We start from the raw sequence: 24,468 nt of genomic DNA, 5'->3' as shown, positions 1-24,468 counted from the left end.
GTGTGATTGTATTAAAATTAATAAAATCTTAATCGGCTATTTTTTGTCTTTTAGAAGCTGCATTCAACTTGACTCCCCTCTGTTATAAGCCACACACGTACAACAAACTAATGTCACAGTGGTATCGTGTACTGTAATCGAATGTAGCCCAAGTTATTACCTGTCGAACAGTAGACAGCTCACGCGGTGTTCATCTAATAAGGATCTCCATTGCAAGCAAATAATAGCCTTTGCAGATCTGCTTTCAATTCAGTGCAGTTCTATAGCCACGTTTTCAACGCTGCTGATGTTAAACATTACAACTCTGAGTGAACCGCTTCAGACGCTCAGCGCGTGCGGCAGGGAACTGAACGACTCATTCAAACTGATTCATGAACCAATTCACTCGTTTGCAAGAATGAATCATTCGCGAATGGGCATCGCTCATTGCCCAGAGAAAAGTAGACGGCGCGTTTGGAATAAACTGAAGCAGTTATAACATTTATTGCATTAAGATAAAGTAACGAGAGGAGCGTCGCCCACAGTTTTTTCCCCCTTTCCATTTCCCCCCCAAAATTTACTCAAGTAAGAGTATAAAGTACCCATCTTTAAATATACTCCGAAAAGTATTAGTTACCCCAAAAAATTACTCAAGTAAATGTAACGAAGTAAATGTAACTCGTTACTACCCACCTCTGAGATTAAGTGATCTGATAGTAAGACTTGGAAGTAGGTAACTGGCATAGACTTTGAAAGCAGGAGAAACATTATGTGGGTACAACCTGGATCACAAATTATGAATCATGGTACACATGAGACTTGTTTACATCTTGATGTTTACAGTGCCTTTTGTCAAATCCAGCTGCTCTTTTTCCTTTCATAAATCCTGACATCTCATTTCATTTCTGCCTCATCCCACCTTCTATTCTGGAGTATTAGAATCAATCACATGCAGATGTTCTCTTCCCTGGATCTGTCAGAGAAATCTGGGGCCAATTGTGTGTGTGAGTGTGTGGATGTGTTCATTAAGGGACATCTTTGACAGCTACAGTTTGAGCTGCTGAATGGCTGAGACCATGCTGTGCAAGTCTTGAGTTTTGAAGTTTACAGCACAGCAACAGAAACGTATTTCTGAGACACATGCGATGTTGATCATGTAATGTAGCTTTTACGAAGAGCATGAGAGAGTTTTATTTTTGCTCTTATCACAGAAAAGGTATTAAAGTTTTTTGGGTTTGTGAAACAAATGCTTTTATCTCATTGCTACTGGGTTACAAAGGGTATCCTGGGTGGTTTAAATTCTAGTTTTGACCATATACAATGGTACTCAATAATTTGACCCAGCGTGTGGAATACATGTCACGGTAACCAGGTAATGGAAAAACATCTGTCATTATGTGAACTCTGATTCAGCTGAGCTGTAATAGAACAGATGGGTTATTTAATACAGAAACACATTTCCCTCAGGTGGTGTATGAGGAACATTGAACTTTTCACAACTAGATCCTTTATTACTTTATAAGCCCTTTGTGTCAATGCAGGCTTTGAGAGGGAAAGAGGCAGAGGTGAGACAAAAGTACAAATAAAAGAATATTATTTAGTAATTTATATTGCATAACACAATGGGAATTTAACTTTTAATGAAGTGGTTTTATATATAATTTTATCTATGATTGTTTTGCTAGTTCCATAGTTGTTACCATGCAATTATGATAAATTCAAGAAGCATCTTACTCCAACCATAATTGTCTTTGGTGCAAAGTCAATGGATCATCAAATACATTGCTGTACAAAAGTATTTTATGCTTTAAAAAACATGATTTATATCTTTAGCTTTAGTGTGCCAGTAAATCAAACCAAGCACACATTTCAGGCAAAACATTTCATAGAATAGTGGAACATATGCTTAGTTAATTTGATGAACTATTCATTCTACATTACATCCACTAAAAGTTAAGTGTACTCCATTTGAATAAAATATTCCTAACATTTTAGTAGGGAAAAGTGCAAAAAACGGGAGTAAACCAAATGATTACCTATGTAAATTAAAAACAGCTGCCCTCGACAGTGATCCTTGCGGCATCATACCAAAGAACTAAACTGACTTGTGGCCAGGAATCTGGTTTCCTGCTATTTATATGTACCTCATTTCAAGCCAATTGGATATTAGTAACAGTTTTATTTTAAATTAACACAGATGCATTCAAGAATGTGGCACGCTGTGTGAAGCTTCGGAACAGGACTCTGGAGCTCCAGTGTTGGGGTCAACCGATATGTGTTTTTCAGGGCCAATGCCGTCACTGATTATTATTTCAAACCGATATCTATGTCTGGTGTAAAAATGAAAATTTATGTCAAAATTAAGAATAACTAGGACGCTGGCAAAACCTTCCTTAAATGCTTTTATTTTATCTGCAAATCGGTTTTGAAAATGAGTGATACCGATAAAAATTATTTATATCGGCACCGATAATCAGTTGACCCCTAATCTAGTGCCTTTATTCCACCAGTCAAGGTGCTTTTGTGAAGTTATCAGTATCTGTTAGCAAAGCAATCTTGGCCTCATGGGACTTTCAGTGAAAGCAGAACAGTCTAGACAGTCCCATTGGCTCTAATGTTTCTGCACTCTCTGAGAGGTTTGACTGCAGTCATCAATGATGGTAGAAGACAGTCAGCAGTGCTCATCATGTTTTGGTCCTTAACGAATGCTATTGAGGCAGACTTCAAGGGGTTTCATATAAACAAAGACCTAAAGTCTCATTTTGATTGAGCAAGCTTGCAGTGAAGTTATGCCACACACCTGTCACACGATGCACGCTACTTGCACAGCTGTGTAGTCTGACACCATTGTGCCATTCCAACAGTTCCACTCAGTATTTTTGTATTTGTGCATCCAAATATAAAGGAATTATATAAAAATGACACCGTTGAGAAAGCAGCTGAGACAGTGGTGTAAATTTGGGTCAAGAGAAATTGGCAGGAGTAAATCAAGAGATATGGCCTGCATGTAAATATACATCTGGCTGGCATGAGGAAGTGGTTGTATAGTTCATCAAGGAAATGTTTGTATTATGTTATAACAACACTCTTAATAATGAAAAATCAAAAAGTTCCCCAAAGAACCTTTTCTGTGAACAGTTCTTAAAATATTTTTTTTTCTTAGTATAAAGAACATTAAAAAAAAAAAAAAACACCCATCTAAAGAAACTTTTTCCTTAATAAAGAATGGAATGGAAAGATTCCATGTTAAAGGTTCTTTATGTTAAAGGGAAGTCGTGGCCTAATGGTTACAAAGTTTGACTCCTAATCCTAAGGCTGTGGGTTCGAGTCTCGGGCCGGCAATAATAATAATAATAAAATAGCGCAAACCAAGGAGACAGGTGTATCAGTAAAGAGCCTTAGATGGAATTGAGATATACAATATGTGACCTTGGAGCACAAAACCAGTCTTAAGTCACTGGGGTATATTTGTAACAAAAGGCAAAAAAACATTGTACTATGGGTCAAATTATAATTTTTTTTTATGCCAAAAATCATTAGGATATTCAGTAAAAATCATGTTCCATAAAGATATTTTTTAATTTCCTACCGTAAATATATTGAAACTATTTTTAAACATGCATTTCTAAGAATTCATTTGGACAAATTTAAAGGTGATTTTCTCAGTATTTAGAATTTTTTGTACCCTCAGACTCCAGATTTTCAAATAGTTGTATCTCGGACAAATTTTGTCCGATTCCTCAATTAACACTTAATTTTCATGGTCCAGGGTCACATATGTGTAAAAAACAAAGAAAAAGCAAGGTAAATATTACTTGCAAACAGAATATTTCTGAATGTTAATGAATGTTCCGAAGTGAGATAACCTTCAACAGATTTCCCCTGCTCAGGGAGTAGGGAGCAATGAACACTGTGTAGGGACCATGTTAATGGGAACACAGTTCACGGAGCTCACTTCTAACGAGCCGATTATCTGAATTAGGTGCTTTAACAAAGAGAAACATGCAAAATATGCTGAGCTAAAGGGCGCCAGGACTGGAATTAAGAACCGCCGGTATTGTCGTTATAATCCGTAATTAAGTCCCCACTAGATGCAACAAATGCATCATTTTAATGGGTTTTAAGGTTTTTGTCTCTAGGCTCAGGGACACACGGCATCACAGTATGGTAAGGGGCGTACCATTTCTGCTTGAGGTATACAGCCAATCACAACGCACTGGATAGCTGGCCAATCAGAGCACACCTCAATTTTCAGAACGATGAGCTTTGTAAAAATTGGCACGTTTCAAAAAGGCAGGGCATAGAGGAGCAACAACAATGTACAGTATGTGGAAAATAATACTGTAATACTGTAATTTCATTACACCAAATTCACAAAATAATGTTCTTTTTAGCAGAATCATACAACCTCTTTAAAGGCTGCTCTTGTGTTTCCTCATATAGGACTACATCATACAGCTGTTTTATGCCACAAAGCCAACTTGAAAATTTTGTCATTAATCACTTACCCCCATGTCGTTCCAAACCCGTAAAAGCTCAGTTCGTCTTCGGAACACAATTAAAGATATTAAAGGCCGTGTTGCAGGGTAAATATTTTTACGAATTTGTGCAATTTTCTTGTTGGTAATAAACATTTAAACTGTTATCCATTGTATTCTATGTTGTTGGGTATCACAAAACGGAATATAATACGAAAAAGTAGGTACTATCTTACAGCGGTCTCCTTTCCCCCACAATGCATTGCATCACGTCACGTTGGGGAGAGAATTTACCAAAGCCCGCCTTGAGAGCATTGAGAGTGACTAGAGAGACGAGTAGTAGACGAGAGTATTCAGATAGCGCAGATTATAGATAAATACATAGATATAGATAGATAGATAGACTACATATATAGATAGATAGACAGAGAGACAGATAGATAGATATCGACCAACAGCGACCCAAACGCACTCACTTCCCTACAGCACAAGCTTTTCAGCGCAGTTTCCATGGGACAGCACCCACACAAGCACCTGCCAAACACAGCGACACACACACGGCTACGTTTGCAACAACATTTTCACCGGAGGAAGAGATAAACGCTTAGAAACGTCCATATAGCTAGCATGATGCCTTCTATTTCTAGATGACAAAGACAACGTTTACCAGTTCTACGACACTATGACAAAGGTTACCGGTACTTATCAGAACTAACGTCATGATCACTGCCACAAGATATAAAGAAAACGTTTATTTTTTTTTTCACTCGGTGCTACTCAATGACAGTAAAAAAAAATAAATTAATTAATTATATATATATATATATATATATATATATATATATATATATATATATATATATATATATATATATATATATGTGTGTGTGCCTGTGTCGTTATTGTGCACTGCTGCTCGTAGACTAGCTCCAGTGCTCATTGCTGCGATGCTAAATGATAGCAACTCACCAGGACACTTCACCAACTCTCCACTCATTCTCCTCGGACCATGCATTTAATAAGCTTTGACGGACATCAGTTCCTGGCAATTCCTCATTTGCCCTCTCACGTCTGGCAGGTTCGAAATTACACAGCTGCAGGTCATCATACATGTTGGCTCTTGCCACCTCTTCCTCATCCCAGTCAGTCGCTATAACGTTAGTTCTGATGCTGCGTTCGTAATCACTATTTCATACCACGATTAACGACTTTGTACCATTTCAGACAAGTTACGCCAAATTTTCTGAGTGCAAGGAATTGTAACTAGATCATTTTTTTTTATTGCAATGGTACATTGACCTAAAATCGTTTTTTCAACGTGTGCCACTTGCATAAACTGCATCCGTAGGCAGTATTATCCGTAGGGGCTGTCATTGTTGTTTCGCGTGCTGTGTGACCTCGGAACTCGGAGTACATCGATCTAGTACGAGACACGAGTTCACGGGTGGGAAGTCACGAGTTTGATTGCCGTTCCTGTGCACTTTCACGGGTTTAAGGTTGGAAAAACACGGGTTACGGGTTGCCTGGAACGCGGCATCATACTAGACTGAGGCTACCTTTCCTCGACTTCTCCCCAACGTGACGTCATCGCCGAGTTGCATATAAAAAACGTTAATACCAAAAACTAAAAAAATAGGTCTTTAAAACTATTTTTAAGACATTTTAAAAATGATATACATATCTTGAGTGATTTATGTACCCATTAATCGAAAGTGGTGGTTAACTTGCAACATGGCCTTTAAATAACAGTGTCAAGGTCCATAATAGGTATGAAAAGTCTTCGTCAGAATACTCCATCTGCCATCAGACGTGCATTCTATGTTATATGTTTTATTTCAAATAAAGCTAAATACACATGGAAACAGCGCACCCTTGTGGCGCGGAGGACGCAGACGAGCACACGTATCACGTGATATGGAGTGACACAGAGGAGACCGTTGACATAGGAATTATTGAATAAAGTAGTTATTTTTGTTTTCTTCGCTTACAAAAAGTGTTCCTGTCGCTTCATATAACCCAGATTGCACATCTGATGGCAGATGGAGTATTCTGACAATGACTTTTCATACCTTTTATGGACCTTGACACTGTTATTTACTTGGCAGTCTACTGGACAGTCTCAAGCCTTTAAGCTTTCATCCAAAATTTCTTAAATTGTGTTCGAAGACGAACAGAGCTTTTATGGGTTTGGAATAAGGCTGAACGATTGTGGCCTAAAATCAAAACCTCGATTAATTTAACATTTTGCCTCGATTACGATTATAGAACGAAAAATTTTTTTTTTTTTTTTTTTTTTTTTTGCCTTCATAGTTCACTGACAAGGTTTGTACTGTAAATATGATTGACTATCAGCAGTTATTTTATCTATGTTTGTAACATTTCTTACTAGGGTTAAGTATCGTTTGAATTTTATCGATTCTGATTTTTATCGATTCCTAGTTTCGATTCCAATAAGATAAAAAATCCAATATAAAAAAAAATGAAGTCAAACATTTAGATGTCAAACATTTTTACAAAGCATTCTGTTGCAGCTGAATAACATGAGCAAAAATAAGCAGCCTACAAAACACTGCAAGAGGAATTTTGCCTGTGATTAAAAAAAATACCATAGCAAAAACGTACTCGGTTACTAACGTAACCTCGGATTCTCTCTAGAAGAGCAAACGAGTACTGCGTCTTAGCTAAGACGCTACGGGAAAAGTCTCTTTTCACGAAATACTGAAGCAAAAAATTATCCTTAATTTTGTATTTTTGTAAAGCGCATTTGCAGCAGTACACAGCCATAGGCGAGACGTTCCCTCGTTCGCTCATTGGCTTGTTCTGCGGCAACTGCACAGCCTATCGAGCGCAGGCTGATGCAACATCAGACCAATAAGGGCGCTTCGCGCCCTTCTTGCCACTTCCCGCCGAAACGGGTGTGGCCCAACCTATAAAAGGAGCTCGAAAAGGCTGACTCACCTGATTTATTTCATCGCCGAAGCGAACCAGAGTGAATCGTACGCACGACAGAGAACGCAGTACTCGTTCGCTCTTCTAGAGAGAACCGAGGTTAAGTTAGTAACCGAGTACGTTCTCTTACGAGAGCTCTCTCGTACTGCGTCTTAGCTAAGACGCTACGGGAACCCTATGTAAAACGCCGTGCACGCAGGGATCACACACCAATAAACCTGAAGCAATGCCTGAGGGACTCACAGAGAGTCCAGGACAGGAAGGGGAAAAACCCTCCGTCCCATATCTAGCAGCATCCGTAGATGCGGCAATATGACATCACACAGCCGAGGCAAGGCCTGACCAATGTGGCAATGCGGGTCTTACGCAATACTGCCCATGCAACAGTCGGCAGCGCATAACGCTCACAAACTCAGAATTCCCTTCAGGGCCCTGATTCGACTATACCGACAGCAGCCTTGCTTGCAAGGCAGGAACCTCCAGGTTATAGAACCTGATAAATGTAGATGGCGAGGCCCAACCTGCCACCATACATATATCCTGCAAGGAGATCCCAGTAGACCACGCCCACGACGAGGCGACGCCCCTTGTGGAGTGTGCTCTGACGCCCAGTGGGCACTGAAGGCCCCTGGAAGCGTAAGCTAACGCTATGGCGTCAACTATCCATCTGGATAGAGTCTGTCTCGAAACAGCCATTCCCTTGGAACGTCCACTGAACGAGACAAACAGCTGCTCAGTCTGTCGAAAGGCAGCAGAGCGAGACACATAAGCTTTTAAAACCCTAACAGGGCAAAGAAGACTCGAGTCTCTATCCTCTCCTGACATCGGCAGGGCAGACAGGGCAATAACCTGAGCCCGAAACGGCGTGTTGAGGGATTTCGGCACATAACCGTGCCTAGGTTTGAGTATGACCCTTGAGTCATTAGGCCCAAACTCCAAGCACAACTGGCTCACCGAGAGCACGTGCAGGTCACCCACACGCTTCACTGAAGCGAGAGCCAACAAGAATACTGTCTTGAACGACAGATGCAGAAGGCTAATTGATTGGATAGGCTCAAAAGGGGGACCCTTCATGGCCTCCAAAACCGCCACTAGGTCCCACATAGGGACCGACGGAGGTCTGGGAGGATTCAGCCTCCTAGCTCCTCTAAGGAAGCGGATGACCAAATCGTTCCTTCCTATTGACTGACCGAGCGCTGTTTCAGAAAACGCTGCGATGGCCGCCACATAAACTTTGAGCGTGGATGGGGCTCTGCCCCTATCCAACAGCTCCTGTAGGAAGGAGAGAACCTCCGTCACCTCACAACTAAGGGGTGAACATCCTCGAGCTGTGCACCAGCTGGAGAACACCGACCACTTCGAGGCATACAGACGTCGTGTCGACGGAGCTCTAGCCTGAGTGATGGTATCTAGCACTCCCACTGCGAGATCAGCGGGTAACCGTTGAGCGCCCACACATGGAGGGACCACAACTCCGGTTGAGGGTGCCAAATCGAACCCCTGGCCTGCGAGAGGATGTCCCTCCTCAACGGCACTGGCAACGGGGCGACATCTGCTAACTGCATCAAATCTGGAACCATGGTTGGTTCTTCCAAAGAGGTGCTACAATTCGCCCGTGGGAACATTGCCTCTGGACAGCCTGTCTGGACCCAGATTCTGTAGCCCAGGCACATGCACTGCCCTCAGCGAACGCAAGTTGCGCTGAGCCCAAACCAGGAGGCGTTCCGCCAGCCTGTACAGGTTTCGGGACCCGAGACCGCCCTGGCGATTTATGTAGGACACCACAGACATGTCGTCCGAATGGACTAAGACGTGGTGGCCCTTGATTTGGGGACAAAAGCTTATCAGTGCGTTCTCCACTGCCAGCATTTCCAGACAGTTGATATGATGGAGCTTTTCCCGTTCTGACCACAGGCCAAAGGACGGTCTGCCCTCGAGCAGCGCTCCCCATCCCGAAGTGGAGGCGTCCGTCGACACCATCTTCACATTCAAGGAAGTCCCCAGGCTTACACCTGATTGGTACCAGCCGTTTGCTGTCCAGGGTTTCAGGGCTGTGACACAGCCCTGATTGACCTTGAGACGCAGTTGGCCAGATACCCAAGCTCTGCGCAGTACCCGCGCCTTCAGCCAGAGCTGCAGGGGGCGCATGCGGAGCAGGCCCAGCTGCAGAACCGGAGTTGCTGAGGCCATGAGACCCAGCACCTTCTGACAATGCTTGAGCAAAACGAGAGAACTCGCTGCGCGCTGAATGCCCAACGCGCGCTGTGGTGACAGCCGCGCCGTCATGGAACACGAGTTCAGAACTATACCCAAAAACAGAATCGTCTGACTGGGGTTCAGCGAACTCTTCGCCCAATTGACACTGAGACCGAGCTTCTCGAGGTGATCAAGTAAAACGGCCCTGTGCTCCACGAGCTCCGCCCGTGATCGAGCCAGAATCAGCCAGTCGTCCAAATAATTCAGCACTCGCATGCCTCTGAGTCTGAGAGGAGTGAGCGCTGCGTCCATGCACCTCCTAAATGTACGAGGAGCCACTGACAAGCCGAACGGCAGGACTGTAAACTGGTATGCCTGGCCCTCGAAGGCGAATCTCAAATATCGCCTTGACGCTATCTGTATTTGAAAATACGCGTCCTTCAGATCTATTGACATGAACCAGTCTCCTCTGCGAATCTGCGCGAGGAGCTTCCTGGTCGTAAGCATTCTGAAACTGCGTTTCACCAATGCCTTGTTCAGCTGTCTTAGATCCAGTATGGGCCTGAGACCTCCGTCTTTCTTGGGCACCAGAAAGTATCTGCTGTACAGCCCCCCCTCGCTTTTAGCTCGAGACACAGGCTCTACAGCCCCCTTTGCTCAACAGTTTTGATATTTCGGCCCGAAGTATGTGTGCTACTTCTGTTTTGACCGTAGTTTCGACGCGCGCTAGAAAGCGCAGAGGGCGTCGAAAAAACTGTAGCGAGTAGGCTCTCTTTATAATGCCTAGCACCCAATCCGAAAACCCCTGGAAGCGCTGACCATGCATCTGCATGAATGGCTAAGGGCTGGATGTGAAGCGCGCTCTGTTGACTGGGCAACGGCGGCGCTTGGGTGCGCTGCACCATGGGCGTTACACCTGTGGCATTTGAGGCGGGGAGCGCGCTGATCACAGTGGGCAGATCGCTCGTCCTCGACCCCATCCCGTGCTTAACCAATTGGGCGAGGGCTGAGCGGGTCCCGTGGGACTCGTGATGTCTGCGAGTAACTGTGGGCTGCAAGTGTGCACATTTACCACTTTCGACTCGCTGTCTGCCTGGGCAGAGCGTACGTGCACGGCTTTCGTTTTTACAGAAACCACGCGCCGTGTGTGACATAGTGTATGTGGGCACTGAGGAGTGGGCGCGTTTACTATGTGGCGCGCGTGAGCGATCTGAGTCGATCTTATGTGCGCGAGCCCTGTGTGCAGGGCAGTGCTTACATGTGGAGATGGGCACTGAGGAGTGGGCATCGTCACTACATTTATAGCACCATCGGCCGTGGCCGGACGAACGTGCACGGGTTTCGTTTTTACAGAAACCACATGACGCGTGTGACATAGTGTTTGTGGGCACTGAGGAGTGGGCACGTTTACTATGCAGTGCGCGCGATCGACTTGAGTCGCTTTTATGGGCGCGAGCCCTGTGTGTAGGGCTGTGCTTATATGTGGAGATGGGCACTGAGCAGTGGGCATCGTCACTACATTTATAGCACCATCGGCCGTGGTCGGGACACCAGAAATTACACCTTTTTCGGGAAATATCTGGGTAGCCGTGATAACGGTTTTTGTGTGCAGGCAAGCGGGCAACCGTACAGGCTTGCGCATTGCAAAAGATGCTGAAACAGTCACAATCCCTGGAACTGAAACAGCGGCACGCTTGGGTGAGAGTTCGGCCGCGGCGACTCGTACACCGGCGCTTTCCTAGGTTGGCTTCGGGGCTTCCGGCCTCACCGTAATCCTCTGCTGTGATCCCCGCGGCTCGGGGCGACGGCCGGTAGAGCGAGAACGGGGTCTCGAGCTGCGTTGATGAAGCTGTTGTGATAACGGCTTTTGTGTGCAGGCAAGCGGGCAACTGTGCAGGCTTGCGCGTTGCAGAAAACGCTGAGACAGTCACAATTCCTGGAACTGAAACAGCGGCGCGCTTGGGTGAGAGCTCGGCCACAGCAGAGCTCATACACCGGCGCTTCGATGAAGCAGCAGGAGGTGGGGGGTGTGGCTGAGAGCTTTGCGAGGCCGGTCTAGCATGACTCGCTGCAGAACCGGAGCGCTTGCCATGTCTGAGAGCGTCAGCCCTAGATGCCTCTCAGCCACCGTAGCGGAAGCCATAACTCGTCCCATGGCTTGTGCAGCGGATTTAGTAGCGAAGCACTCCTATAATCCGCGAGACAGATAGCCTCAGGTCCCATCTCGTCCAGTTTACAGAAGAGATCACCCTGGAATATCTGCAGCCATCGTGTGTAGTGCAGACGCAGCCTGCTCAGCAGCAGAAAAGATTCGCGTGAGCAGAGATGACGTCATGCGGCAGGCTTTAGATGGCAACACCGCTTTCGTCCGCCATCCAGCAGAGGGCGGGCAAAGGTGCGTCGCTATCGCCTGTTCCACCGGCGGAAGTGACTGGTAGTTCCTGTTTTTAGCATTATCCAGTGGGGAGAATGCTAGTGAGACAGACGAACGAGTTCGCGCTGAATATGGAGCGTTCCAAGCCTTTGCCACCTCTTCGTGAAGCTCAGGAAGAAATGAGGCGGGCTTTGAGAAGTACGCTCATCCGAAAGGAAACTACCATCCAGCCGGGAACGAGAGGGGGGGCGCTGGTGCAACCCACTCGACTCGTCTCGGCTCCTTCTCGATGTCAGCTCGTTTGCTGGGCTTCTGAGCAGAAGGCGCGAGATCCCCGGAGCTCGCCCAGTCCTCACTGCCCAAAGCTAGCAGAGAGCAGCGGAAAATGCAGGCTCAGAGAAAAAGGCCAAGCGAGTCCTCAGAGTCACCATTGGCAACAGCTCGCAGTGAGGGCATCCGCCGTCAGCGAGTGCGAGCGCTGCATGATCTTCACCCAGGCAGGAGACACAGATGACGTACCGGTCTCCCTCGCTGAGTGGGGCTCTGACGAGCCGCAGGAAGGCATCTTAAAAAAAGATGCAAGCTCTTTTACGAGTGGGTGTCGCAGGGCGAACACACACACATGCATAAAGAACAGTTGGATATAACAGAATTGAAAGGATATGTGCGCCGGAACGCACAGCAGGAGCGGCAGTGGAAGGCGGCAGTGGAAGGCGGCGTTGGCCAGCGGCTTCCGGAATAGCTCGTCCCGCTGAGATGCTATCTGACGGCGCTTGCTTCTTCGTGATCCAACGATGCGTGAGCTTCGCTGAAGAGATGAAAAATCAGGTGAGTCAGCCTTTTCGAGCTCCTTTTATAGGGTTGGGCCGCACCCGTTTCGGCCGTTCTTAGCTAAAAGACGCAGTACGAGAGAACTCTCATAAGAGAACTTTAAAACACTGCATAGTTTTCTTTTTATAAATAAAATAGATTAATCAAGTAAAGTTATTAAATATATTCAGTCAAGATCAGTGAAGGATTTTCTTTTGTTCTTTGATTAACATTAATGACAGGCAGCGCGTTTATTAGGCTGTTGTCTCTTTAAGCAAAAATACTGCACATGTGTGTTTTCTTTCTCACCTGTTTATGTTCACGTAAAGAGACAAAAACGGCTGCGTTTATGATGATATACTGATGTAACGTTAGTTTTCTGTATCGTAGTTTCGACTCAGAACAACCTTTTCTACAGTTAAAATACACAGAACAGTCCGAGAACGGACACAAACCGGGAACCCGCAGCGCGACCGCTGCTCTCTATGAAAGCGCTTGTGCTTCATGTGCGCTGCACACAAACATACTATAATAAGTTTTGAGATTCTATAACGCTACTTTAGTGATAAATCACAGGACAGCGCTGACAACTAGTTTCTGTGTTCCTTTGTGCGCGCGATCTTCATTGCTACTGTTTATATGAGTGTTCGTGCCACAATGCAGCTGCGCGAACATGGTCCATATAATAATACACATCTGTTCATCTAATCGCTTGAATGTCCAAACCATAAAACAAATACAACTGACAAAGTTTAGTGAAGACACAAGGCTCACCGCTCACACCGCTTTGCTTTTATGGAGAGCAGAGTCATGTGGCTACACACGTGGTAGTATGCTTTTAAGGGGGAAGTGTTAACAGGATTAAAAAACCAAAATAACCGACATGGGAAAATTATGTCGGTTAGAGGTTATGAATTTCGGTTTTGATTATTTTTCGATTAATCGTCCAGCCCTAGTTTGGAATGACTTGGCAGTAGGTGATTAATGACAATTTTCATTTTAGGTTGGAGTAACCCTTTGTGTGCTTCAGTGAATGTAAGAGCAATGTACAGAACATTGTTACAGGCAATGCATTTGCTAAAATCCACAAAGAGGGCAGTACTTGGCTCCTGTCTCACATCTGAAGTAGGGCTGTGCGATTAATCAAAATCATAATAAAATCACGGTTTGAGCGTGCACGATTTCTAAATCGCTTTATAGCATGATTTTCCGTGGCCCCGACCTCCCGCAGTATGCTATCCGAACCAATCAGAATGAAGCACGCCTAAGTGGAGTGCGAGAACATAACAGACTGGGCATATGCCTAACTCCATGATCACACATGGATGTGCACTGCAGACGGAGTATGTTTGAACCTTGGTCAATAAATATATTTCAACACCTGAGGCAACGATACAATGAGTTATATGACCAATGCATGCCAATAAAAGAAAAAAAAATCCCTGGACACTGGTTTTGTTTTATTTTATTTTATTTATTTTGCCATATGTCTAGACATCTTTACTTAGTGATTATTTTTACTTATGTCTGTTCTAGAGACATGTTACAACTTTTTGATAAAGCTCTAATAGGTTTCTTTTGGAAATATGTTTAAATTAAAAATTTAATTTTTTAATTTAATTTTTAATTTTAATTTAATTTTTTAATTTTAATTTAATTTTTAATTTTTAATTTTTAATTTTTAATTTAATTTAATTTAATTTAATTTAATTTAATTTAATTTAATTTAATTTAATTTAATTATTTAATTTAATTTAATTTAATTTAATTTAATTTAATTTAAATGTAAAAAATTTATACTGAATGCATTTATGACTGTAAAGCATTGTCTGTGTGTGTTAAAATTGATCAAAAAAGTTGTGATGTTTTTTTTTTTTTGTCTATATCGCACAGCCCTAATCTGAACATAAGTATGTACATAATCATTAATTATGGGCTCCTTTAGTCTGTCATAGTTTCTTGCTGTGACCATAATTGTGTCTCCTGTAGGGAGGTGGCATTTAATATGTCTAAGTATAAATGTGCCATACAAGTTACCTTCATGCAATTTCTTGTGATTGATCCCAGTCTCTGTGTCCTATGTACGTGCTTCAGACTCTTTGGACTGTGGAATCAGATCTTTCACATTTTCATTTGACGTATTAATGCTTTTATTCGCACATTCCATGGAAGGTTTTCTTTTTTTTTTTTTTTTTTTTGTATGCATGCTGACAGCATAACTAATGCATTTATTTATTGCAAGCTATATGTTCTTTATATAGTTTCATGCTAAAAACCAATAGTTAATCATAATCAAGTCATGTTTTTCATGCTATTTGAATTGTTGTTTTTCCCCCCGAATGTATGCATATTTACCTTTAATTATAGTTAATTTATATGTACCATTATATCAGTAATCGTTGATAATCATCTGTACATGTTTTTCTTTTTTTTATATAAAATACAATACAAACCATTTGTAGTCTGTAAGATTTTTTTTACTGTTTTTTTAAAAGAAGTCTCTTATGTTCTCTAAGGCTGTATTTATTTGATCAAAAATGCAGTGAAATTGTAAACATATTATTACAATTTCAAATAGCTGTTTACTACTACTATAATATATTGTAAAATGTAATTTATTCCTGTAATGCAAAGTGGAATTTTCAGCATCATTGTACTTAAGTCTTCACTGTCAACATTGAAATACTGTACCATGTGACAGCTACATTTAATGATTCTCAAGTATATGCATCATTATAACAATACATTTAAATTTTTATTAAAAATAACCCACTTTAAATTGATTCACTGACCGAACGGATGGAATTTAAACTTACCAACTCCAACTTCTTACAAGCATCATCCATCCATCCATGTATGTTTTGTCTCTGAACACCAGAATAAATCTGAAATCTGATGCTTAAAGATACAACTTTTTTTGTGGTTCTAACTGATGTGTTACTGTATTCTGAGCAGTAGGCCGCCTCACTGGCTCATTTCAGAAGCTCATTTACTGCTCAGCTCTGCCATGAAAACATTGTCTGGAAGTGATCCATTTATGGCAACACATTAAAACGACTTTGCTAGATATAGTAGATGGAAATCAGTAAATATCACAAGCATTAGTATGCCTATGATATAATCAGCCTGTGCAACATATCCATAAACATCTGTACTGTTTAAAGTTGGCCAGAGGGTGGCGCTAGTTGAAAAGTGTTGTTATTCTTGAGCAGGCTGCCAGCGTGATGGACAGCAGTGTGTGAAGCCAGGTGGTCTTGTTTCCGCATCACTTCCTCTGTCCTGTACTCCCGTCATTTTAGGCCCGAATAAACATTTGGACTGCTAGATCTGTGACACTCCAGGAGATGTGAATGAGACGGTTTGCGTCTGTGCGTGTGTGCTCATGTTCATTGTCTAATGTGGCATCCTTTCCTCTGTATCTCACAGCACATATGGTCATTGTTCTTCCTACTAAATGACAAAAGCTGAACAGAGCCCGCTGAAGCAATGCTATCAGCTCTGATCTATTCTAGTCATCCATTGACACATTCACGGTGCATGGCCATAACCCGTGAGAGGATTGCCCTCAAACATCCAGACCTAAAGATTGTAAAGGTCACTTTATCTTTTTAAAGGAATAATTCACTTGAAACATTTTCTTTCTTTATTTGTGGAATAGAACGGAAGATGTTTAGGGAAATGTCTGAATGACTCTTACCCTTACACTAAAAGTGTATGTGAACAGGTTGAATGGAATTTTATTTTCTCCAGTCAAGAAATATAGTCATATGGATTTGGAACAACATGAGGGTGAGTTAATTCTTTGTGTGTGTGCAAACTGTGTTTTTGAGCTTCATGGGTGCATTATGATGCTTGTATTATGATTGCAATACATTATGATGCACAATCGTGTGACACATATATATATATATATATATAATTTTGCATTTCTGTATGCAATTTTAACAAATGTCATACCAGTGATTTATCTTTACCCTGTAAACCCTACAAATGACCATCAAATCATGAAATTAAATTAATAATAATTAAAAATATATATAATTATATATATATATGTTAAATATTTATTTTGCATATACTACCTACTACCTACTATTGTTTATTTGATAAAATATTTATAAACAAATACAGCAAAAACAGTACTTTTGTGAAACATTGTTATAATTTAAAAAGAACTGTTTTCTGTATTAATGTAAGATGTCATTTATTTCTATGTTAGCAAAGCTGCAATTTTAGCATCATTAGTCTTCAGAGTCACATGATCCTTCATAAATCATTCTAAAATGCTGATTTGGTTCTCAACAAAACATATCTTGTTATTATCACTTTTGAAAACGTGACAGCCGCTTAATTTTTGATGAATAGAAAGTTCCAAAGAACAGCTTTTAGAATTAGAATTTTTTTCTAGCAATGTAGCTGTAAAAGTCTTCGCTGTCACTTTGCTGAATAAACATTTTAAGTCACCATAAAAGGCTGATGTCTAAATGTATTTTTAGTAGACAGTTTAGAGTAGTTTCTGCCTATTATTTCATATGTCAGGCTTTACAGGGTTAAGGACTCTAATCAAACGAATGAATATAGAAGATTTTATACACTGCTAGGAATGCTTAATGATGGAGAGACGTGTGTCCTCATCATCATGGTTACACTGGCACAGACACAGTGGGACCGGTAGGGGTGCAGAGTTTCCCGCTACGAGCCGTCTGCCTGATTCACAGAAATGCAAAGCGTGACTGATGTTATGGACAACAGGTCAGCATTTAGGAGCAAAAGATCAGCGGAGGGGAGGCCATATGGCATTGCTGGTTGGCAGAAAGACCGTCTGATTCAGTTTCATTCAAAAGACCTGTTCGTGTAGCTCATCTGGTAGAGCACAGCACTAGCCATGGGTCATACTGTAGGTTCTGTAAGTTCCCAGGGATTGATACCCTGAATGCAACATGAGCCGCTTTGGATAAAAGTGATTAAATGCATATTTCACCCAAAAATTAAACTTCTGTCATTAATTACTCACCCTCATGTTATTCCAAATCCACAAGACCTTTGTTCATCTTCAGAACTAAGATTTTTTTGATGAAATCCGAGAGCTTTCTGACCCTGCATCGACAGCAATGCAACTGACATGTTGAAGGCCCGGAAAGGTAGTAAGGACATCGATGAAACAGTCCATGTGACATCAGTGGTTCCGCCGTAATTTATGAAGCTACGAGAATAATTTTTATGCGCAAAGAAAACAAAAATAATTATCCCTGCATTAGCAGCAGCACATGCATCATTGTGCACAAAAAAGTATTCGCGCTGATTTGAACAGATAAATCACATATATAAATTTGGCCAAGTTTTCGTTCCAGATATTTGTGTAGGTTGTGACCACATATTGCTCTATAATATGGTTCTGAATTAGCAACTTTCTGGCAAACGAGAACATGAAATCTGTTCTTTGTGTACAATTGGGAAACATGTCTGCAGATGAATAAGAAATCTGTCTTATTTATGCTGTTTTTAGTTGTTTTAAGGGTAAGAATCAGGTTAGCACTATTGACGTACAGTTGCTTGCAAACTCGGCAAGTGTGACTATTGATTTGTCACAGTCTGCATGAGTCTGAATAACAGAAAATCTGCCCAATCAATTTGAGTGTCAGTGACGTCTGTGGTGGAACAGAACATATTGACAGCGGGTATATCTGGCACATATGGTTGAGGGGTTAGCTATGTAGGTTGGATAAGGGCAGGTCATCCTTTGTGTTTGTCCTTCCTTCTCGAAATTGTCAGTCCCCATATGTACAACTGTGACCTTTATGAAACTTTTTTTCTGATGCTGCTGACTCAACTGCAAATGACTTTTACTGCTCAAAATATACCCACAGTTTCAATGCCTACTGTGCAGTTTTGATGCTTACTATTTGCATTGATTAGTTTGCATAAGAAAGGGATTTGTTGCGGGCATCACAGTTACATTTCAAAACTCAGAGCAGAGACAATCGTGAAGGGATAGTTCCCCCATGAAAATCCTGCCATAGTTTACTCAATCTCAATCTTGTTACGAACATGTATGATTCGCTGTCTTCTGCTGTACACAAAAGAAGATACTTTGAAAACCAAACATTTGACAGTAGTTATTAACTTCCATAGTATTTTATTTTCTGTACTACATCAACTTTTTCACTGACTTTCACTGACACCTAGTGGTGTGGATGTAGTATGTTGTGTCTGTACTAGTATGTATATTGTGGTTTTTGTGATGATTTGAGTTTGTGTTGTCGCTTTATTTTTGCTTATGTTTAAAATTCACCTTAAAGGGATAGTCCACCTAAAACTGAGAATGCTGTCATCTTTTACTTCCACTCATGTGATTTCAAACTTGTATGCATTTATTTCTTCTGCGGAACATGAAAGAAGATATTTTGAAGATCATTTGGAGCCAAACAACATTGGACCTCATTCACTTCCAATGTATGAACCAAAAAAAAAAAGTTATTGTTAGTAGTATAGGTATGTTGAGACAACATTTTAATAATACTTCTTTGAGTATAACTTTGTTTAATTTGTATATAAAGAGTGCATCTTTAAAGCCATGCTCATCCTTTTTAGTTGTATTTTTGCTATGTGTACCTTTATGTATCATACACACCCGATCATCTGTACATCCATTTCTAATCTCTTGCTTCAAACGTTTTGCCCTTGGTTCTTGCTCCTTTTCTTATTTTCACAGTCTCTATTTTAGTCTCCCATATTGCTTTAGCAGTATTCATTATCCCATGTCCTGTCTCTGCATCCAAGGCGTCTTGTATTTCTACAGCTGTGACTTTCTGAAAATTTTAATTTATCAGTGTGCTTCCACGCTATCCACTATCCAAAAACAAAAACAAGTTATGAGTATTTATGTGCCCTCGTATGATTATCATATAGTGACCCAAATATCGAGATAATATTGTATCACGGGGTCTCTACCCCTACTTAACACTGTCAAATTATGTTTGCCAGTCATTTCTCATTTTCCATCTTACACATGCACACACATTATGAGGGTGCAGGAAGTGCATGGGGGGAGGTTGGAGGAGGGTCAGATCAATAGTGTTCCTGCTTTAATTAACACTCCTCCATTCAGGACACACACCAAACCAGCAGCAGTCTGCCAGCTCTATCATGAAGCTGTGTCTGCATGTGGTGGGGGAGGATGTCTGGCATCTGTACCTCACTTATCAGTTCATAAAATGTCAGTGTGTGTCTGTCTGGTTTAGCTTTCTTCTTCGTAATTGCATAAATTGTGAAACTCATTCACACTAAAAGGGAAATTGTTCATTCACCCAAAAATGTTTTTCCTATTTTAAAAAAAAATGTATTGATCAAAAACTAAAATCTGTATGAGGAACTACTGCACAGTCCATGAGAGTTCACTTTCAAGATCATTTCAGTGTTTCGTTTGAGAGAAGCAAGCTATTGTCCAATACACACTGAAACTCTGGTCTTCGTGAAAAAAACATAAAAAATGTAAATTAATTATGTTTTTATGTGATTACATTTTTGTGTTGCTTTAGGCAAGACACTACAAGCAAAACAATTGCTTTTTCATGCATTAGTCAATATCTTATTTAATTTATATTTACACAATGTATTCTTTCAATTATTGGAAAGAAAACATCTAAAGTACACATTTAAGTGTTTATTTTACATTTAAATATATGTTACTTACAGTATATATTAAGCTTCATTATCTGTCTGTAGGTTTAATTACAAATACCTTTACATTTAGTCATTTAGCAGATGCTTTTATCCAAAGCGACTTACAAATGAGGAATCCATATTATAAATAATACATTTTATAGCCATTTTCTTTTCAAAATATACAGTATATGTTTATTTTTTATATCTCCACTTCATGCACACATACATAAAAAAAGCTTTATTATAGCTTTATTCCTATTTATATTGTAAAGATTTTTTAAATAGGTGCTTGTATTATTAGCCTGATTTGATATTTCCTTAATATTAATTTCCATATTATAAAACATATCCAAAATTCCCTCTGCAAGAACCTTAGAATCTTATTTGTAAACAAAATGAAACAAGAATTTTGAACATGCATATGCAGTGTTTAGATTTCTGTTTCAGAAAGGAAAGTCTACGGTATGTGCAATTTTATTTAATTAGATAATGTCTTATTTGCATATCAGCATCGCATTTTAGAAAAGTTGCAATATCAAACAATTTTCTTTATTATAATATAAATATAATATAAATATTCATACCAGATTATATGGTAAAAAATAAAATAAAATACTGTGATAGTACTTTTGACCATATCGCCCAACCCTACTCTCTCATTTATGTTCATTCATGTTCTTTTATGCTTCATGCACAGAGAAAAAAACAAAAACATGGGTTTGGAACAACATACGGATGAATAAATAATAGTATTTTCAATTTGGGGTGAATTTTCTTTACTAAAGAGCACTCACTATCATTAACATGTAAAGAGCATGATAACAATCATATCTAGACCATATAGACCGGTGTGTGTTTGTGTGTGCACTGGTGTATGTGTCTGTCTGCCACTTCTATCTCACCATATGCTCTGAGGGCTGCTGCTGACACTGTTGAGCTGACCTCTCTAGCACCCATTACCAGAACACCAGTGATATCCTCTGGGATTGAGCTCGGTTGTCAAAACCCAGCAGCCTCTCACAAAACTCACAAAAACAATATTCATTCAGTTTTACCAGAATACACCCAGGTGCATTAATCAAACAGTAGGTTTATGGATTGCATAATGCATGTTGATAAAATAACCTGTTGTTGCCCCTGAAAGTCTGATATCATAATCCAATTTTTAGTCTGTTTAAACCCTGCTATTATTTTTTACAGTACACTACAATCTCACATTCAGATGGTCCTCCTTTCAGTCTAACACATTCTCAATCCCAACACGTCACAATGACGCTTGGTCAGGACTCTTTGGAATCACCTTTTGACGCAAAAGTTACCCCTTAAAAGCTGATTTATACTTCTGCATCAGACATACGCTGCAGCCTTTATGCTGTAGGATGTGCGTCGGTTTTCATTTATATTTCTGCGTCGTTGTCCGCATCAACATGCAGTACACATGCAAACCACTAGTGTGCACGGGCATGTTGCATGTGTAACCCACAGACCACGGCAAAAGCTGAAGAAGAAGCAGCTTGTCGGAGAAGCTTCAGCCTTGACGGTGGCAAATAAATATCAAAAAAGAAACCCAACGGAACAGAAGAAGATGGCATTCTTTAAACCTCCACAAGGACTTGTACCATGGCAGAACAACTGTTTGTCACTGACAACAAAGTGATGTAATGCTACAATTTATAATAAATGATAAGACACTTGTTCTTTGCTTTTTTTGTTTTGGAACATTAAAATATATTAAAGTGCAAAACTTATACACAACTCAAATACATAAGGAGGGAGGGGTACTAGCACACCAATCACAACGCTTGCAGTCCGCGTAGATTTGACATGCTGTTACTTTTTTGGAGAGGTGCACGTCAGGCTACGCTGCAGCCTGCACGTACTACACACAACCTATGCGTAGCTACGGCGCAGTTTTGATGCAGAAGTATAAATCAGCATTAAGTGTCATTTTTAGATGTGCAAGTTCCTTCATTGCTTTAAATAAGAAACCCTTGACTATTTTATTGTCATGAATATATATTGGGTAATAATATTGCCATTATTGCATATATGTTGGGGTGTGATTTTTCAGTGTAAACAGTCACAGCGGTTTTATTTACATTACACTATTTATACATTTATTAGCACATAACCCAGCCCCTGCCCCTAAACCTACCGACTGTCAATAAAACAAGATATAACATGCTGATACAACTACAGTTATAATTTATTCCAAAAGTGTTAATATTCTAAGTCTTCTAAGGCAAAACGATTGTCAAAACGAAAAGTATACATTTCTATAAAATTAATTATAATTCTTTTTTCTTTTACAAATGCATGCAAACCATTAAATTAAGACAAACAACTAAAAACAATGGAGGACCCTGCATGTCGAAAAGTGATGCAAAAAGGTTACACTGTGTGTCAAAAAATTCCACCAAGGGTCCTTGACCGAGTGTCAATATGTGATGAGCTGGGTGTGAGACCGTGTTGTCCAATCAACAACAGAAGGGTAGAACCAATCCATGACCGCCCTACATATTTTCTCTTACGAAAATAATAAACGATGAACAATGAACATGCTTTTAGTCTGTATTTATTTAAAAATTATTTTATATTACCATAGTACTCACTTTTTCAATTTTTCTGCATTGGATTTTGCTCATGTTGAGTTTGAATTTTTGTTCTCTCTCCTCTTCTCCTTTTCCTAAAAAATATTCATTATAAAAATTATTGCTGTAAATATCAGCACAGTATTTTCAGGTAAAATATTAAAGCACTTTGAAATATAAAAAAAAATTCAGAACTGTTGTAATCAACAACAGAGGTCGTAAATAGAGTCTTAAATTCCATTTAACCCGAAACATTCCTTAAAAAACATTTCTTATTGTCAGCTTTCTATGCTAAGAATATGACTGGGACTGAGTTTTAACATCTACTGGCTGAGCAGAAATAATCTTCTGTAATTCCACCAGAACTAGTATCAAGATTACTCCAGGCGTTTGGCGTTCCCTGTTATCTTCTAATTAAAGGGATTTGAGGAAGAAAGGATTTCATTCACCACATAGTGACACACAATAGGATTGGGATATGAGGATTTTGAAGTGGTCACCAGTAAGAGAAGATCTGAGGTGTATGCTTCACTGCTCTGTTTTAGAGAGGAATAGAGATAATGCTTTTGACTCATTTTGTGTGCAGTTCAAGGGCAGTGATTTATCATATAACCTGTGCAGGCTGTCAATGTTTTAGCACTGTCAAAAATGCAATACAAATAATCACAGGCTGTTTTTAGAGGTGCATTGGGAGGAAAATTGCATACACACCAAAATGGACACATTAATGTAGAAATATATGAATGATACTCGCCTGTCTTTGAATGATTCAACAGTAATAAAACAAATTAACCTTTGTCAGCATTGGCTGCATCAAAGATGATAAAAGTCAGGATCTAAGCGCAGCAAATCTTTTAATAAAAAAAAGAACAAGATAATTAGGTGACTAGAGCTGACAGAACACATACAGACCAACCCAACAATATCTAACGAAGACAGACAAAGGATTGAGGAAAACACAGAACTTAAATAAACCAGCCAATGAAATTACAGGTGCAGACACCAATAAAAAAAACTATATGAAACACCATAGCAACAGAAAAAAAGTAAACTAACTGAAGACAAAAAAAACTGATTGAAAACTGAGACACAGAAATGAACCATAACACAATATGTCACCCAGACAGAACACAAACTCAGAATACCCATTACAAACATGTTGTAACAGTACGTGTCTTGAAAGAGAGGGTACAACACGGGAATCCAAAAGAGGTGAGATTTTAATCATAACAACTGTGAAGAACAAACACATACATCACTTTACGCTACTTTAAGGACTGACAACCTTGAACTAAACAGACCGGGTTTATAAACACAAAGGAAGTAATCAGAAGAACAGAAACAGGTGGGGAGTAATCAATTAACTATACGAGAACAGGAACATGACCAAATAAGGAAAACTCAAAAGGAACAGGAGAATAGAAGT

At 40.4% G+C, this 24,468-nt stretch overlaps 1 protein-coding gene across 1 annotated transcript in view; it reads left to right on the top strand.

Moving 5' to 3' along the window:
- ppp2r2bb (protein phosphatase 2, regulatory subunit B, beta b) overlaps positions 1–24,468 on the top strand; it is a 77,097-nt gene that overhangs the window by 8,098 nt on the left and 44,531 nt on the right. The gene's annotated exons all lie outside the window — the stretch shown is intronic.

Source organism: Carassius carassius, chromosome 36, assembly GCF_963082965.1.
Source record: "Carassius carassius chromosome 36, fCarCar2.1, whole genome shotgun sequence".
NCBI lineage: Eukaryota > Metazoa > Chordata > Actinopteri > Cypriniformes > Cyprinidae > Carassius > Carassius carassius.
Note: the sequence above shows the minus strand (reverse complement) of the source record. Positions and strands in the feature narration are given on the sequence as shown.